Source organism: Artemia franciscana, chromosome 18 (assembly GCF_032884065.1).
Source record: "Artemia franciscana chromosome 18, ASM3288406v1, whole genome shotgun sequence".
Classification (NCBI taxonomy): Eukaryota; Metazoa; Arthropoda; class Branchiopoda; order Anostraca; family Artemiidae; genus Artemia; species Artemia franciscana.
Genome location: NC_088880.1, coordinates 29,890,857 through 29,911,220, shown reverse-complemented (window position 1 = coordinate 29,911,220; position 20,364 = coordinate 29,890,857). Strand labels below are relative to the sequence as shown.

The 20,364-nt window shown below is 35.4% G+C and overlaps 1 long non-coding RNA gene across 1 annotated transcript in view; it reads right to left on the bottom strand.

Annotated features, from left to right (window-relative positions):
• LOC136038856 (uncharacterized) overlaps nt 1–20,155 on the bottom strand; it is a 36,870-nt gene extending 16,715 nt beyond the window's left edge. Inside the window, exon 1 of the long non-coding RNA XR_010620331.1 lies at nt 20,042–20,155. This is a non-coding gene — a long non-coding RNA (uncharacterized LOC136038856). The remainder of the gene's footprint in view (nt 1–20,041) is intronic.
• Nucleotides 20,156–20,364: the final 209 nt, after the last annotated feature.

Below are 20,364 nucleotides of genomic sequence, written 5' to 3'. Positions count from 1 at the left end.
TAAGGTCATCAAAGCCTACCAGATTTAAGTTAAAAAAACAAAGGTTCGGCGAAATGTACTTCATATTGACGCTGAAAAATAAAGAAGAAAAAGGAAGCTGAAAAAAGGAAAAAGGTAAAAACTAAAAAAAACTAAAAAGAAAAAACACTCAAAGAGAAATTGCAGACCGGGACACAAATGACGACCGAGACAGAGGGAATATAAATGACGACCAAGAACCTCAAAGAGAAATTACAGACTGGGACACCCGGAAACATATCACGACCGGGACACAGGGAATATAAATGAAGACCAGGACACAGGGACACAACTACAACAGGGACGCCGGGGCACAGGTGGGATATATAAATGACGACCGGGACACAGGGATTGTTCGAATAGAAATTACAGACCGGGACACCGGGACACAAATGACGACCGGGACACCGGGACACAGGGAATATAAATGACGACCGGGATGCTCAAAGAGAAATTACAAACTGGGACACCGGGACACAAATGACGACCGGGACACAGTGAATATAAATGACGACTGGGACACAGGGACACATCATTAGAATAATGAGGTATAGATCTGAATACGGCTTGTTTTTCCCATGGACAATTATATGTTGCATCTTCAAGAGTCAGTAAACCTGACTATCTATTTATATGGAGAGACAATGGGACAGCGAAGAATGTTGTATATTCGCATGTTTTACGTAGTTATTTATATTTATCTCTACTCACAGGTGGGACACAGGGACACAACTACAATGGCGCGTAACGACTTACGCGCGCGGGGGGGCTTGGGGGGCGCGAAGCGCCCCACCAACTGGGGATATTTATATATATATATATATTTATATATATATATATATATATATATATATATATATATATATATATATATATATATATATATATTTATATATAAATATATATATATATATATATATATATATATATATATATATTTATATATATATATATATATATATATATATATATATATATATATATATATATTATTTTCTCAGATTTTTTTTCTTATTTCGTAATTTTTTTTTTTTATTTTTTTTTTTAGTTTTTTTAGTTTTTATTAGTTTTAATTTTTTTTTCCTTTTTTAATTTTTTTTTAATAGATTGGAAATAGTGTAACAGACAAACAACCAGACAGACAAACAGCATAGTTTTATAGAAATAATACTGCGGTAACTGTTAATGCAGATTGTATTATTGAATACTTTATTAATATAGAAAGGTCGAGAAAATGGAAGTGACTTGAACTCACATCCTTCGAATTCGAAAGAGAGCATTAAAGCCAATGTACTGCGGCAACTGTTAATGCAGATGGTATTATTGAATACTTGATTAATATAGAGTGGTACAGAAAATGGAAAAGAACTGAAACCTGTTTGTTTTTAGTTTTTTTAAATGATTGCCATTGAGCTGTGTTTTTTTCTTTTTTTCCCTCTTTTATTTTTTCCTTTTTTTCAGTTTTTTTATTTCCTTTTTTAGTTTTTTTCTTTTTCTTTAGTTTTTTCTTTTTTTCTTTTTATTTTTTTCTTTTTTTCAATTTAGTTTTTTATAGTTTTTTACTTATTTGCTTTTCTTAGTTTTTTTCTTTTTTCTTAAGTTTCCTTTTTCTTCTTTTTTTAGTTTTGTCTTTTTTCCTTTTTTGAGTTTTTTCTTTTTTTAGCCTTTCTTTTTTTTATTTCTTTCTTTTTTAGTTTTTTCTTTTTTCAGTTTTTTTTTTTTTTTCTTTTTACTTTTTTTAGTTTTTCTTTTTTCTTTTTTTTAGTTTTTGTTTTTTTTCTTTTTTAATTTTTGTTTAGTTTTTTTTTAGTTTTTTTAATTTTTCTTTTTTTTAGTTTTTTATTTATTTTTAGCTTTTCCTTTTTAATTTTCTATTTTTTCCTTTTTGAGTTTTTTTCTTTTTCCTTTTTTTATTTTATTTATTTTTTTCTTTTTTTTTAGTTTTTTTAATTTTTTAGTTTTTTTTAAGTTCTTCTTTTTTTAGTTTTTTCTTTTTTTAGTATCTTCTTTTTTTTAATTAAAAAATTAAATATTATAGATTTTGATGAAACCAGTATCAATACATTACCGCTAAGTGACTTGAACTCGCATCCTTCGAATTCGAAAGAGAACATCAAAGCTAATGTACTGCGGTAACTACTAATATACATTGTATTGTTGAATATATGATTAATATAGAGTGATAGAGAAAATGGAAAAGAACTGAAACCTGTTGTCCTTATTTCTGCAGATCATTTAACCGGATAAATAACAATGTTCTATAGTTTTTTCTATTTTCTTTTGTTTTTTTTTGTTTTTTCTTTTTTTCTTGTTTTTTTTCATTTTTTTGTTTCCTTTTTTCTTTTTTATTGTTTTTTCCTTTTGTATTTTTTGTTTACTTTTTCTTTTTTTTCAAGTTTTTTTTAATTTTTTTCCCTTTTTTTTTATAGAAGATAGTGTAATAGACAGATAGTACATTTTTATATATAGATACATTTTTATATATAGAGAGATATAAGAAAACTCTTAAGCTAAAGTGGGGAGCTTAAGAATTAAATAATGGATATTTTTGTACAAGTTCTTAATCCTGACTACACACAAGGATACTATGCCTTAAAATCCAAATTATTTCTCTACCTTCGACAGATCAAACTACCCTTATCTCCGCGACATTACTCGAGAAAAATATTCGGCAAAAGCGTTGCTGCATATCGTACATCAGGGAGACTCAGTGCAGCTGAAGTTCCTTTGCGTCAATTTTCCGAAGACTGGATCGACGAGTTGTTCATTTTTTTTTTCACGATGTCGCTTTTGACAATGTTACAATGTGAGATTATCAGTGTCACAAGCAGTGCTTCCACTAAACCCGATTTATTAGGGATTTTCTTAAAAGAAAATTGAACCCATGGATGAAAATAAACGTCAAAGGAAATTAGCAATTTTTCTGATGATTTTGTTATTAAAAAAAATACTTACAGTGTACCAAGCGACAAATGAGTCTAGTAAATTTGTAAGCATTAAGCATATAATATACATTCAAAACTGCCAAAAAAAAGGGTTTGATAACAAAGCAACTAACCAGCTGAATGCAATGACCAATTTAGTTGTTGTCTTTAACCTGGAATAATGAAATCATTGATTAGTCTTTAATTTATAGAAGTGGAGTTAGTCTTTCAAATGCTGTTTCTCTATGGACATGGACCTGTTCAATATATTTTTATTTTAGATGGCATCATAATCGAACACTCATCAATGGAAAATATCCTAATTATTATTTGGGCGGAGAGGCGTCCTGTAGGGGCGCAATGCGATTGACCGCTGCTTGCTAATACTTGTCATGCAATTCAAAATCAGATGCAGCGACCCACTGCAGGGATTGGCACTTGATCCTGGCGATGAAATCATGCCGAAGCTTCTCAATGGTAATCGAAACAACAAAAAGGTCGTGTGGCGGGATTGATCTTTGTGTCGTAATACAGGACCAGGAGTTCAATCTATTGTATTGTATCAGGATAACGACGCTTCTTGACTACAAAGGTCCCTGCGTCGGCCCTGCAGTGCATTGCTGCAGCAGGATTCGAACTCTGGGTCCCGTATTACCAAGCTAAGGTCAAACCTACTGCGCTACCACAGGACAGGAGTTCGATCTAAGATAAGATCATTGTATGTAAGGCATCCATCTATCATAATGGCATCAATCTATGAATTATGATATCATATCCCTTGTCAAACGATTGGTGTGTGATATCATCTTGTACATGAAGATGTAGTTTTTGTCCAAAGTAATACTTCAAAAATTGCTTTTTGCAAGATCACGCAGATACCACAATTTTCTTGCAAATGAATGTTTCAAAAGCTCTATAAGATGTCCCATTGCCCTCTTAGCGATGAAGAAAAAGATAAGCTAAAAAAGAGACACATGAGTTCTTCCTATGCAGAAAAGGCCCTTGTTGTTTTAGGTGAGGGGTGGGGGTTGGGCTATAAGTTTTTTGTATGGGGTTTTTGCAATGGTGATTCTAGTGGTGTACTGTTCGTATTGATCGGACGTCATTTTTGAGGGTATTCAGGCGATTTTTTGAAAATCCCACAAGTTTAATTTTGCAACAATTTTTTACTATGATGAATAATCAAAATGATATTTACAACTCCTGAATCGTCCGCAAATGGCAACTTTTCCTGACTAGACGGTTTTCTTTAAACTTATTTTTAAGTTTTACAGACTGGTTTTTTGCAGCTATCGCTGCAACCAATTTTTTGTTTGTAAACCAATTTTTTGCAACCAATTTTTACAACCAATTTATTGTTTGCAGCTATCGCTGCAAACAATAAAATATCTATTCATACACAGTGAACAAACAATTGGAAACAATAACAAAAAATACCCTTTTATACTGCCGGGAATGCAGGGAGACACAAAAAATAATAGGAAAAACCAAGAAGGAGAACTAAACAAAAACACACACACCAAAGATTAAAAAGGACAAGCTATCACCAAGAGGCAAAACACTTTGCGCAGTCATTACCGTATTTCAACTCAACCCAGAGACATCAAGCGCACAGAGGCATTAATAAAAAAAAATATCCGATGATAAAAAAATGTTTTTCCAATTTTTATATCCGATTAACCATACGAGTGATATTTTTAAGCCGGCTTAGACAAAGTATCCCAGGCAGACTGAGAAGCCGTCAGAGGTTTGAAGTCTGATCTGAAGATAGACTGAACGGAATTTAAATGTTATCGTAGTTACAAAGATAGAAAGGGCACAGACAAAAGACGGACTAGTTCTGGAGGTCACGGGAACATCACCAGTTACTTGTAGAAGAAAAAAAAAACACATGAAACAATAATATAAAGTGACTTAAAATCAAGCAACAGCTTATTTACTGACACGTATTTCAAAGACAAAGTTTCATGCTCTGTCGTATACGTCAGACAACAGTATCAAAGGGGACCAAATAGTTTATGTCCAACTAATAGGCCAATAAGATACGTAAAACTGAATTAAACAGTGATACAAATTTTCAGAACTGACTCAGGAAAATTTGTTGAGTGTCGAGATTCCTCGATGTCTCCTAGAACATATTCTCATCGACAAGAACACCTAGGAACCGAAAAGAACAATCACTAGGTGTACTGAGACAACCCCTTGAAAGATGAATTTCCGAAAGTTGGGGGCAAGGCTGAGAAATTTATGAAAAATTCAGCAACTTCGGTTTGGCAGGATTAAGGGGTCAGGCAATTAGACTGGAACTGTAGAATTGCTCTTTCAAACAAAACAGTTAATTTGAAATGGATCTCAGGCACTGTTCTGGAAGTAGTTCCAAGGATACTCTGGTCAGTGATGGTAATTAGAGTGTCCTCATTCGTTGATGGAGCTCTAAGTTTGTGCAAAGGGAATATTTGGACTAAAATAGACAAAAACAACGCGTTTGTTTTTGGTTGCATCACAGAAATAAAATCACTGACATACATGTTAGTGACTTTTTTGTTAGGTACGTGATATATACTATTTTTTATTCTATCTTTTTCCTGTGCATATCAATATCCTTGTGGGTCCAAGCTCAACCAGACTTGGTAAGAACTATCTGTTGGTGTGGCGCTTCGCACCTAGTTGATGGACGTGCGTAAGTTGTTACGCGCCATATTAGTTACGCGCCATTGTAGTTGTGTCCCTGTGTCCCACCTGTGAATATGTATATATATATATATATAAATATATATATATATATAATATATATATATATATATATATATATATATATATATATATATATATATATATATATATATATATATATATATATATATATATATATATATATATATATATATATATATATGTTTTTAACTACGTAAAACTTGCGAATATACAACATTCTTCGCTGCCCCATTGTCTGTGCATATGAATAGATTGTCAGGTTTACCGACTCTTGAACATGCAACATATAATTGTCAATGGGAAAACAATTCGTATTCAGATCTATACCGCATTTTTCTAATGATTGCCCTTGAGCTTTGTTGATGGTGATTGCTAATCGAATATTCCCTGTGTCCCCATCATCATTTATATATTTCCCCTGTGCCCTTCCAACGTCCCCGTTGTAGTTGTGTCCCTGTGTCCCGGTTCATTTATATTCCATGTGTCCCGGTCGTCATTTGTGTCCCAGTGTCTCGGTCTGTAATTTCTCTTTGAGTGTCCCGATTGTCATTTATATTCCCTGTGTCCCGTTGTATTGATCTTGATTTTCGATTTGGGCACCAAACGACTTCATTTGGAAACATGAGTTATATTTTCTGATGTTTAATAAAAAAAAACGCTTAGATTCTGACTTAGTTCCAGTAAGCAAAGTTTTCAATGGCTCTGGTGGTGCAGCCAGTTGGGGAAGTTTAACTTTTCCTGAGACGCAACACATTCCCATTGTTTCACCATTAAATTTCAAGGCCTTGCAATAGGGACAAATTTTAGACTTAGTCCCGATTTGAATACATCTACTCAAGCTATAATCATCGACTGGGCTGTACCTGAATGCCAGGCGATAATTTTCATGTTTCTCTTGTGATTCCTCGGCACACTTTCTTTTGGCATTATCTCTTTGAGCCGCAAGCCTGTTTTCACGTTGTTCTTGTGATTCCTCGGCATGCTTTCTTTTGGCATTATCTCTTTGAGCCGCAAGCCTGTTTTCACGTTGTTCTTGTGATTCCTCGGCATGATTTTTTTCGGTAATTTCTCTTTGAGCCTCAAGCCTGTTTTCACGTTGTTCTTGTGATTCCTCGGCACGCTTTCTTTTGATTTTATCACTTTGAGCCGCGAGCCTGTTTTCACATTGTTCTTGTGATTTCTCGGCACGATTTTTTTTGGTAATTTCTCTTTGAGACGCAAGCCTGTTTTCACGTTGTTCTTGTGATTCTTCGGCACACTTTATTTTCTTACTCTCTCTTCTGGCCGCAAGCCTTTTGGCATTAACTCTTTGAGCCACTTCCTCGGCTGTTTCTTCTGAAATTGTAGGATTTATACTAAAATTTCTCTTCGAAATAACTTTTTGAGCAGCTTCCTTGGCTGTTTCTTCTGCCATTGTAGGATTTATACTGAAATTTCTCTTTGAGCCGCGTGCCTGTTTTCACGTTGTTCTTGTGATTCCTCGGCTCGATTTTTTTTGGCAATTTCTCTTTGAAAAGCAAGCCTGTTTTCACGCTGTTCTTGTTATTCATCGGCACGCTTTCTTTTCTTACTTTCTCTATTAGCTGCAAGTCTTTTGGCATTAACTCTTTGAGCAGCTTCCTCGGCTATTCCTTCTGCCATTGTAGGATTAATACTAAAATTTCTCTTTGAATTAATTCTTTGAGCAGCTTCCTCGGCTTTTTCTTCTGCCATTGTAGGATTTATACTAAAATTTCACTTTGAATCGCCCCCTTATATACCTATAATGACGTCATATGCGTACAAACATAAAACTTATTTATATATATATATATATAGATTTCAAGGCCTTGCAATAGGGACAAAATTTAGACATAATCCCAATTTGAATACATCACTCAAGCTATAATCATCGACTGGGCTGTACCTGAATGCCAGGCGATTATTTTGACATTGCTCTTGTGATTCCTCGGCACGCTTTCTTTTGGCATTATCTCTTTGAGCCGCAAGCCTGTTTTCACGTTGTTCTTGTGATTCCTCGGCATGATTTTTTCCGGTAATTTCTCTTTGAGCCTCAAGCCTGTTTTCACGTTGTTCTTGTGATTCTTTGGCGCAATTTTTTTTTGGTAGTTTCTCTTTGAGAAGCAAGCCTGTTTTTAAGTTGTTCTTGTGATTCATCGGCACGCTTTCTTTTCTTAATTTCTCTTTTAGCCGCAAGCCTTTTGGCATTAGCTTTTTGAGCCGCTTCCTCGGCTGTTTCTTCTGCCATTGTAGGATTTATACTAAAATTTCTCTTTGAATTAACTCTTTGAGGAGCTTCCTCAGCTGTTTCTTCTGCCATTGTAGAATTTATAATGAAATTTCTCTTTGAATCACCTCTTATATACTTATAACTACGTCATATACAAAGGCTTATATGCTTATAATGACGTCATATGCGTACAAACATACAACTTATTTCTATATATATACTAGCTGTTGGGGTGGAGCTACGGTCCACCTCAACACCTAGTTGGTGGGGGCGCTTCGGGCCCCCCCCCCAAGCCCCCGCGCGCGCTTAAGTCGTTACGCGCCATATTAGTTACGCACCATTGTAGTTGTGTCCCTGTGTCCCTCCTGTGAATATATATATATATATATATATATATATATATATATATATATATATATATATATATATATATATATATATAAATAAGTTGTCTGTCTGTGTGTCTGTCTGTCTGTCAGGTGACGTCATGTTTCTGTGTTGACTGACGTCATCAAGTTAGTTGTTGTCATTTTTACTACGACGGTGACGTCATTCAAGATATTTAAGACATGCGTTCACGGAAAAATGTTTCATTGTAAAATGACTGAAGAACCTACAATGGCAACAGCCGAGGAAGCTGCTCAAAGAGTCTATGCCAAAAAACTTGCTGCTGATAGAGATTAAATAAAAAAACAAGTTTTTTTAAATGAAAGTAAGGAGCGACATTAAAACTTAAAACGAACAGAAATTACTCCGTATATGAAAGGGGCTTTTCCTCCTCGACACCCCGCTCCTTACGCTGAAGTTTTTTATTGTTTTAAAAAGTAGAGTTGCGAGAAAGAATCAAACTTTAGCGCAAGGAGCGGGGTGTCGAGGAGGAAAAGCCCCTTTCATATACGGAGTAATTTCTGTTCGTTTTAAGTTTTAATGTCGCTCCTTACTTTCATTTAAAAAAACTTGTTTTTTTTATTTAATTTCTGAAAGTTTTTTAATTAATGCATGACTGATTTTGGTTCTCCGTACATAAATTATTAAAATGAAATTTGCATATTAATTATTTTTTTGGCTAAATGGCTTTCTCTTAGTTTTGTTCAGACGATTTTGAGAAATAAGGGGTGGGGAAGGAGGTCTTGTTGCCCTCCAATTTTTCGGTTACTTAAAAAGGCAACTAGATCTTTTATTTTTAACGAACGTTTTTATTAGTAAAAAAAAATACGTAACTTAAGAATTAACTTACGTAACAAACTTTTATATTCTTATATTTTTGATTATATATATGAGGGGGTTGGTCCCCTCGTTAATACCTCGCTCTTCACACTAAATCTTGTTTTATCCCAATTCTTTAAGAATGACCCCTGAATCAGAAAGCCCGTAGAATAAATAGTTGAAATTATTTAAAAAAATTTTAGCATAAAGAGTGAAGTGTTTATCTCCTCTTAAATACCTCACTCTTTATGCTAAAGTATTTTTAGAACCCCTCATATGCGTAATAATCTCTGTTCCTTTTTAAGTTTTAGTGCTTCTCCTTACTTTCAATTGAAAAAACTTTTTCATGTTTATATTTTCATTGTTTTTTTTTTATAGTAATGCTAGAAAGTCCTGCGCCCTTTTAATTGAATTTCTCTTCCCCCATGAAATATTCCTCCAAGGAAAGATCCTCCCATATAGCCCCCTCCCCTGAACCCCACAACCAAACCAAAAAAATCCCCCTGATAACGTCGGTACACTTCCCAGTAACCATTACTGTATGTAAACATTGGTCAAAGTTTGTAACTTGCAGCCCCTCCCCCAGGGACTGTGGGGGGTAAGTCATCCCCAAAGACATAGTTATTATGGTTTTCGACTATGCGGAACAAAATGGCTATCTCAAAATTTTGATCCGTTGACTTTGGGAAAAAAATGAGCGTGGAAGGGGGCCTAGGTGCCCTCCAATTTTTTTGGTCACTTAAAAAGGGCACTAGAACTTTTCATTTCCGTTAGAATGAGCCCTCTTGCAACACTCTAGGAACACTTGGTCGATACAATGACCCCTGGGAAAAAAAAAACAAAAACAAATAAACACGCACCCGTGATTTGTCTTCTGGCAAAAAATACGAAATTCCACATTTTTGTAGATTGGACCTTGAAATTTTTTCTATAGGGTTCTCTGATACGCTGAATGCGATGATGTAATTTTTGTTAAGATCCTATGACTTTTAGGGGGTGTTACCCCCTATTTTCGAAAATAAGGCAAATTTTCTCAGGCTCGTAACTTTTGATGACAATAACTAAACTTGATGAAACTTATATATTTGAAATCAACATAAAAATCCGATTCTTTTGATATATCTTTTAGCATCGAAATTCCGTTTTTTAGAGTTTCGTTTACTATTGAGCCGGGTCGCTCCTTACTACAGTTCGTTACCACGAACTGTTTGAAAGTAAGAAAAGAAAGCGTGCCGAGGAATCACAAGAACAGCAAGAAAACAGGCTTGCAGCTGATAAAGAAAGTAAGAAAAGAAGGCGTGCCGAGGAATCACAAGAACAGCAAGAAAACAGGCTTGCGGCTAAAGAACGCAAAACCGCGCAGTTAGATGAAAATCCACCTGGAAAGCGAGAGTCAAAACATATCAAAACTGAAAATGATAGCGATGATGATTGGGTTTGGGATTTTGACTTGGATAAGGTCATCAATGCCTACCAGATTTAAGTTAAAAAACAAAGGTTCGGCAATATGTACTTCATAGTGACGCTGAAAAATAAAGAAGAAAAAAAAAACTGAAAAAATGTAAAAAACTAAAAAAAAAAACTAAAAAGAAAAAACACTCAAAGATAAATTACAGACGGGACACAAATGACGACCGACACAGAGGGAATATAAATGACGACCGGGAACCTCAAAAAAAAAATTACAGACTGGGACACCCGGACACAAATCACGACCGGGACACAGGGAATATAAATGACGACCGGGACACAGGGACACAACTACAACGGGGACGCCGGGGGCACATGCGGGATATATAAATGACGACCGGGACACAGGGATTGTTCGAATAGAAATTACAGACCGGGACACCGTGACACAAATGACGACCGGGACACCGGGACACAGGGAATATAAATGAGGACCGGGACACTCAAAGAGAAATTACAAACTGGGACACCGGGACACAAATGACGACCGGGACACAGGGAATATAAATGACGACCGGGACACAGGGACACATCATTAGAATAATGAGGTATAGATCTGAATACGACACCTAGTTGGTGGGGCGCTTCGCGCCCCCCCCCCCCCAAACCCCCCCCCCCCCGCGTGCGCGTAAGTCGTTACGCGCCATATTACTTACGCGCCATTGTAGTTGTGTCCCTGTGTCCCACCTGTGAATATAGATAGATTTATATATGTGTTTAAAACTAAGTAAAAATTGCGAATATACAACATTTTTGGCTTTCCCACTACTGGGAGCTTTCCGTTTCCAATTGCCAGCAATTGATCTGAAAATGTTTGACCAGAGTCATCGTTTTGCAATCGGACACGCATATTTGTAGTTAATTTTAATATTTTTACGTGTGCCCATAAATTAGAATTTTTCAGGCAAGCATTCATTTCGTCTGCAGGAGTTAAACTACGTAAAAATTGCGAATATACAACATTCTTGGCAATCCCATTGTCTGTGCATATACAAAACCGTAAGTACTAATAATGACGTCATATGCAAACGCTCTTTTTACAAACAAACAAACATGCATACACACAACTCGTTTCTATATAGATAGATAGATAGATAGATACAATACAAATTAACTGCCTAAAACTTGCGAATATACAACATTCTTCGCTTGCCAATTGTCGCTGCATATAAATAGATTGTCAGGTTTACCGACCCTCGAACATGCAACGTACAATTTTCCATGGGAAAAACAATCAGTATTAAGATCTATACAACATTTTTCTAATGATTGACCTTGAGCTTTGTTAATGGTGATTGCAAATGCTAATCGAATTGGGAATTGCAATCTTTTAAATTGAAAAGGCAGATCCGTTGGAATCATGGGAATGCGAGGAATAAGAACAGCCTCACCCTCAAAAGGCCCTGTCAAGATTGTGGCCTCTATTAGGTTTTCCATTGTTTGTTTTTACGGCAAGTCGCGAGCCATTGCAAAGCTTTGGTTAGTTGATATTTCTTAAAAGTATTATTGGTACGCCTATTTTTAGTTGTAGCACGTGTGGTGGAAACCCTGAAAGATCTATGGAATTTAAAAATTCAGATGGATAATTAACCGCTTCATTTGGTTCCAAAACTGTGTCGACTGACTTGTAAAGGACTGCCTGGTCTCGCATCTTGGTCAAAACAATATTGTTGATTTCATTGACGTCTATATTTTTGGGTGCGAGAATTGCTCTTTCACTTAGCCGTTTATTATTTTTATAATTTTTTAGAATATTCGGAAATACTTTTTCAATCAATTCATTTTTGGACGTCACTAAATTACAGAAATCAGCAGGTAGTTGTACACGTCCTGAAATTGAGTCTATCGTATCATGAATGTCTTTTTGTTCCGACGTTAACTTGGAAATGTTATTTTGTACATACGACAATAGATCACTCGTACTGTAACTTTGTTCACGATCCAATTCTACACATGTCGAAACAGCAGAGATACGGTTAGGTGAAGGCATTCCCAAATCCTGAAGAGGTTTGTTTGCCATACGTAAGCACAAATCTTCTATAAAAACTAAAGTGTAGTTATAAATTTCTGATGTAAAATCCAAAGTCATATCTGACGTCTCTAACTGTTTTCGATGGAGTATATCTTCGGACATTTTTAACTTATATTTTTCCCATAACTCTGTAGGAGCTGATGGAGAGCAAGTTGTTAAAATGATGCCAAACAATGCACGAATTTGACTTGGGGTTGACGTTTCGCACGCGTCATTGATGCAGTTATCCCAGTGTTGGTCATTCCCCAATAAATTCAGAGCTTGGCATGCACTACGGTAAGTGTCATGTATAGTACCGTTTACAGTTCTCAAATACTCAAAGGATGTCGGACCGGGTACATTCACCAAAAGCAGGCGTAGAAAGAAGCATTCATGTTGATTGGGGTGAACGGTGTAGAGTCTTCCTATCGTGGTATCTTTGAAGATGGTAGGTTGGCCGTCGACTGACTTACCCTGTTTTCGACGTTCAAATACTTTAATTTTAGTATTCCACGTGTAATACGAAGGCACTTAAGTATACAGCAGTTTTTTTGCAAAAGAATCATTTTTGCAAAGCGAAAAAAAGCTGTTAATTTTGTATCCGGTGGATTCAGGGCTCTTTGTTGCACGTTGGTTTCTGAGAAATAAACACGTTGACCATTCTGTAAATGTACCGCTAAGTGAACAACAGCTGGACTACGTTCATGTATCGGAAATGAAAGACTTCGCCAAACAGCTTCATTACTGCTTATGTATCTTCCAGCCTGATATTGTACGATTTCGTCGAAATCTTTGGTTTCGGGCTGCAAGCCAAAAACTGCCATGTCACTGCCTTTGTTGACGTATTTACATATATATTTGATTGCCTTTACGGAGTTACAGTATTCAACGTTTATGTGTGCATTAAATGTTTTTGATAATAATGGGAAATATGGAACAACCCACTGGTTATCTACTTCGATGGTGGTACCGTTGCCATTGTAGGTTTTTCAGTCATTTTACAATAAGAAATTTCTCTTTTAATGGTCTTCTTACAATTAAAAATTTGTCTTTGAACGATATTCTTAAATACCTGTGTCCTGGTCGTCATTTATATTCCCTGTGTCCCGGTCGTCATTTGTGTCCCGGTATCCCAGTCTGTAATTTCTCTTTGAGTGTCCCGGTCGTTATTTATATTCCCCCTGTCCCGGTCGTCATTTGTGTCTCGGTCTGTAATTTCTCTTTGAGTGTTTTTTCTTTTTAGTGTTTTTTAGTTTTTTACATTTTTTCTATTTTCAGTTTTCTTTTTCTTCTTTATTTTTCAGCTTCACTATGAAATACATATCGCCGAACCTTTGTTTTTTTAACTAAAATCTGGTAGGCATTGATGACCTTATCCAAGTCAAAATCCCAAACCCAATCATCATCGCTATCATTTTCAGTTTTGATATGTTTTGACTCTCGCTGTCCAGGTGGATCTTCATCTAACTGCGCGGTTTTGCATTCTTTAGCCTCAAGCCTGTTTCCTTGCTGTTCTTTTGATTCCTCGGCACGCTTTCTTTTCTGACTTTCTCTATCAGCAGCAAGTTTTTTGGCATAGACTCTTTGAGCATCTTCATCGGCTTTTGCCATTGTAAGTTCATCAGTCATTTTAAACTTAAACATTAATAGATTTCTACGTGAACATATATGTCTTAAATATCTTTAATGACGTCACCGTCACAGCAAAAATGACGACAACTAACTTCATAACGTCAATCGACACAGAAACATGACGTTACCTGACAGACAGACACACAGACAGACAACTTATTTTTATATATTTATATATATATATATATATATATATATATATATATATATATATATATATATATATATATATATATATATATATATATATATATATATATATATATATTTAACTACGTAAAACTTGTGAATATACAACATTCTTGGCTGTCCCATTGTCTGTGCATATAAATAGATTGTCAGGTTTACGGACTCTTGAACATGCAATATATAACTGACCATGGGAAAAACAATCTGTATTCAGATCTATACCTCATAATTCTAATGATTGCCCTTGAGCTTTGTTGATGGTGATTGCTAATCGAACATTCCCTGTGTCCCCGTCGTCATTTATATGTCCTGGTAGTCATTTGTGTCCCGGTGTCCCAGTCTGTAATTGCTCTTTTAGTGTCGCGGTCGTCATTTATATTCCCTGTGTCCCGGTGTCCCGGTCGTCATTTTTGTCTCGGTCGTCATTTGTGTTCCGGTGTTCCGGTCAGTAATTTCTCTTTGAGTGTCCCGGTCGTTATTTATATTCCCTGTGTCCCGGTCGTCATTTGTGTCCCGGTGCTTTGTTGATGGTGATTGCTAATCGAACATTCCTTGTGTCCCGGTCACTTTCTCTTTGAGTGTCCCGGTCGTCATTTATATTCCCTATGTCCCGGTGTCCCGGTCGTCATTTGTGTCCTGATGTCCCGGTTTGCAATTTCGTCAGTCGACAAACATGACGTCAGTCGACACACAAACATGACGTCACTGGACACACAGACACACAGACAACTTATTTTTATATATATAGACTAGCTGTTGGTATAGACCTAGTTGTTGGGGGTGCTTCGCGCCCCACCAAGCCCCCCGCGCGGGTAAGTCATTACGCGCCATATTAGTTACGCGCCATTGTAGTTGTGTCCCTGTGTACCACCTATGAATATAGATAGATTTATATATGTGTTTTGAACCACATAAAACTTGCGAATATACAACATTCTTGGCTTTCCCATTGTCTGTGCATATACAAAGCCTTATGTACTATTTTTAGTTTTAGCACGTGTGGTACATTCACCAAAAGCAGGCGTAGAAAGAAGCATTCATGTTGATTGGGGTGAACGGTGTAGAGTCTTCCTATCGTGGTATCTTTGAAGATGGTAGGTTGGCCGTCGACTGACTTACCCTGTTTTCGACGTTCAAATACTTTATTTTTAGTATTCCACGTGTAATACGAAGGCACTTCAGTATACAGTAGTTTTTTTGCAAAAGAATCATTTTTGCATAGCGAAAAGAAAGCAGTTAACTTTGTATCCGGTGGATTCAGGGCTCTTTGTTGCACGTTGGATTCTGAAAAATAAACACGTTGACCATTCTGTAAATGTACCGCTAAGTGAACAACAGCTGGACTACGTTCATGTATCGGAAATGAAAGAATTCTCCAAACAGCTTCATTACTGCTTTTGTATCTTCCAGCCTGATATTTTACGATTTCGTCGATATCTTTGATTTCGGACTGCAAGCCAAAAACTGCCATGTCACTGCCTTTGTTGACGTATTTATATATGTATTTAATTGCATTTACGGAGTTACAGTATTCAACGTTTATGTGTGCATTAAATGTTTTTGATAATAATGGGGAATATGGAACAACCCACTGGTTATCTACTTCGATGGTGGTACCGTTACGCTTCTTTATTATTGCTGTTTTACCGCCATCTTCAGTAGATTTTCTTCTATATTGTGGGTAACCATCATTGCCAATAATTGTGTTGGATACTAAAAGTCGAGGATATTGCTTTGTGCACCTTCCTTTGGCCATGCATGGTGAATTTTCGTTCAGTGCACCGCAATGTCCATGTTTCATATTTTTTACAACAATATCATATAACCCTTTATCGACATTTTCATCAGGTATTTCAGCGGAAATCACATCATCAATTTCTTTAGAAGTAATTTTATTATGTAACCAGATATATGTGCGTGTGGCAAACCTCGTTTTAGCCATTCCACTGAGTACATCCAGCATCACACTGACCCAAACACTTCAAGTTTTACTATGTAGTTTATCAGTGATTTCAACTTTTGCCGGAAGACACGGGCCGTAATGTCATGTCTATGAACCGCCGATTGTCCTTGAAGTAAAAGCTGCTGTATCTCGTCCCAAGATTGATTACATGTAAATGTAATAAATAAATCTGGACGACCATAGAGACGAACATACGCAATAGCATCTTGAGCCTATTCATGCATATGACTGGGACTGCCAGCATATGACGAAGGTAAAATCGTTAATCTTCCAACGTTTGTGGTATTACCGTCATTTACAACTACATCTCGCAAAAGAATGTATTGTTCAGAGCATAGCTTGGTCTGATTGAGACGGATATATAGCAAACGTTCTGATTCAATTTTTGCATACATATCAACGACATATTGGTGAAACAATTGACGGCATTTTAAAATATAATTGTCTTCATCCTGTCGAATCATTAGTCTACAGGAATAGTAATGCATTGCACTGCATTTCTTATTCATTTCTTTGTTAGTGGTTGGATTCATCAATTTAATATTAAAGTGATAGCCGTCGGCTCCATCCCATAAAATGATAGGATATTGTAGGGCATTGTAGCATCGATGAGTTTCAGCAATTTTTACCAACTGAGCGTTTCGCTTATGAAGAATAATATCTCGAGGTAAAAACTGATCATCGACCATAACGATTGCCACTTCGTCGATAGTTGGAGCATTGTATCTACGCACATGTTGGCCAGGAGGCGTTTTGATAGCGGAAATAACAATTTTATGCGTATCAGTAGGCATCAAATTGGTGGCTATTTTGAACAGACGTACTAAATTATTATTTTCGTGGAAAAGATGTTGCAATTGGGAAACGATTGTCCTTTCAACGTTGGGAGAAATTTCGCAACGTGCATTCAATTCAGAATTTCTATCACTGATGAAGTATAATTGTAAAAATTTATGATTCTCGCCTGAGAATGGTAGAAGGGACCCTGCTCTATGGTAAATTTGCCCCTTTACTTTGAAAGTAGGCATAAATTGATCTGGATTTTCGATTTGGGCACCAAACGACGTCATTTGGAAACATGAGTTATATTTTCTGATTTTTAATAAAAAAAACGCTTAGATTCTGACGTAGTTCCAGTAAGCAAAGTCTTCAATGGGTCTGGAGGTGCAGCCAGTTGAGGAAGTTTAACTTTTCCTGAGGCGCAACACATTCCCATTGTTTCACCATTGAATTTCAAGGCCTTGCAATAGGGACAAATTTTAGACATAGTCCCAATTTGAACACATCTACTCAAGCTATACTCATCAACTGGGCTATACCTGAATGCCATGCGATAATTTTCACGTTGCTCTTGTGATTCCTCGGCACGCTTTCTTTTGGCATTATCTCTTGAAGCCGCAAGCCTGTTTTTACGTTGCTCTTGTGATTCCTCGACACGCCTTCTTTTTTCACTTTCTCTTTTAGCAGCAAGTCTGGTTTCGCGTTGCTCTGGTAGTTCCTCGACACGCCTTTGTTGACGTAAATTGCACATTCCTAATCTAGCATTATCTCTTGAAGCCGCAAGCCTTTTTTCATGTTGCTCTTGTGATTCCTCGACACGCCTTCTTTTTTTACTTTGTCTTTCAGCAGCAAGTCTGGTTTCGCGTTGCTCTGGTAGATCCTCGACACGCCTTCGTTGACGTAAATTGCACATTCCTAATCTGGCCCTTTCTCTTTGAACCGCAAGCCTGGTTTTGCTTTTTGGTAACATTCTATAACATTGACAGTTAAAAAAATCTTCACCTGCCAAGCTTGCTAAAGCTCAACAATTCATAATAAACCTAAAAATTTTAAGTATCTTTTTTAAGGTTTTCAAGTTACATTAATCTATTGTCAAAATATTTCGAAATATTTATGCAATTCCCAGTTTTTACATTTAAACCCTCAACACAAAAATACATACAACTTATTTTTATATATGTAGAAGATATAGTCTGGCGTAAAAGATATAGTGTAAAAGACATAACACACAAACAACTCTACCTGGCCCCATCTAGTGGCACGCGGCAGGCTTCTACATATGGATTCTCATATGTATATACAACGGATATATGGTAATTTTTAACGGCGTAAAACTTGTGGATATACAAAATTCTTCGCTGTTCCATTGTCTGTGCATATAAATAGATTGTCCGGTTTACCGACTCTTGAGCATGCAACATATAATTATCCATGGGAACAATCCGTGTTAAGATCTATACCTCTAATGATTGCCCTTGGGCTTTGTTTATGGTGATTGCAAATGCTAATCCGAATTGGGAATTGCAATCTTTTAAATTTGAAAAGACAGATCCGTTTGAATCATGGGAATGCAAGGAATAAGAACAGCCTCAGTCCTGTGGTGGCGCAGTGGGTTTGACCTTAGCTTGGTAATACGGGACCCAGAGATCGAATCATGCTGCAGGAATGCACCGCAGGGCCGACGCAGGGACCTTAGTAGTCAAGAAGCGTCTTTAATCTGATACAATATAAGAACAGCCTCACCCTCAGAAGGCCTTGTCAAGATTGTTGCCTCTATTACGTTTTCTCTGGTGTTTCCTTCTGGTGTGTCCTTTTTGGTACCATTGTAGGATTAGTGGTACTTTCTCTTTGAGCCGCAAACATTTATTTTGAATAAGACGTCATACTGAATAAGACATCATATTGGATATGACACCATGTATTGAAATGAAAGCTTCCTTATATTGCAATGACGTCCTTTTGAATATGACGTAATATGTAGATTTTATATTTTTATTTTTATTTTCTTTATTTTTTTTATCTTTTATTTATTTTATTTTCTTTATTTCTTATTTCTTTTATTTCCTTTTTCCCTTTTTTTCATTTTTTCTTAGATTTTTCTTTTTTAAATTTTTTTAGATTTTTATCTTTTTGATTTTTTTTAGTTTTTATTTTATTTATTTTTTATTTTTTTGATTTTTTTGTTTTTCCTTTTTTTTGTTTTTTTTTAATAGATGGTAAATAGTTAAACAGACAAACAAACAGCATATTTTTATAGGAATAATACCGCGGTAACTGTTAATGCAGATTGTATTATTGAATACTTGATTAATATAGAGTGGTACAGACAGTGGAAAAGAACTGAAACCTGTTTTTTTTGTTTTTTTTTAATGATTGCCATTGGGCTGTGTTTTCTTTTTTTTTCCTCTTTTATTTTTTCCTTTTTTTAGTTTTTTTTGTTTTCTTTTTTAGTTTCTTCTTTTTCTTTAGTTTTTTCTTTTTATTATTTTCTCTTTAGTTTTTATAGTTTTTGACCTTTTTTGCTTTTTTTATTTTTTAGTTTTTTTTTAGTTTCTTTTTTTTTATTTCTTTCTTTTTTTAGTTTTTTCTTTTTAGTTTTTTCTTTTTTCATTTTTTTTTGTTTTTTGTTTTTCCTTTTTTTAGTTTTTGTCTTTTCTTTTTTCATTTTTGTTTAGTTTTTTTTTAATTTTTAAAAAATTTTCTTTTTTTTATTTTTAGTTTTTTATTTTTAGTTTTTCCTTTTAATTTTTTTTTGTTGTTTTAGTGTTTTTTCTATTTGAGTTTTTTTTCTTTTTCCTTTTTTATTTTTTTACTTTTACCTTTTTTTTATTTTTTTTTTAGTTTTTTAGTTTTTTCCTTAGTTTTTCTTTTTTAGTTTTTTTCTTTTTTCGTTTTTTTCTTACTTTTTTTTAATTTAAAAAAATGGAATTATTAAAGATTTTGATGAAATGGAATACATTACCGGAAAGTGACTTGAACTCGCATCCTTCGAATACGAAAGAGAGCATCAAAGCCAATGTACTGCGGTAATTACTAATGTAGATTGTATTATTGAATATGTGATTAATATAGAGTGAATGAGTGATAGAGAAAATGAAAAGAACTGAAACCTGTTGTCCTTATTTCTGCAGATCATTTAACCGGATAAATAAAAAGTATTCTATGATTTTTTTCTTTTTTATTTTGTTTTTTTTTGTGTTTTTTCTTTTTGAGTTTTTATTTTCTT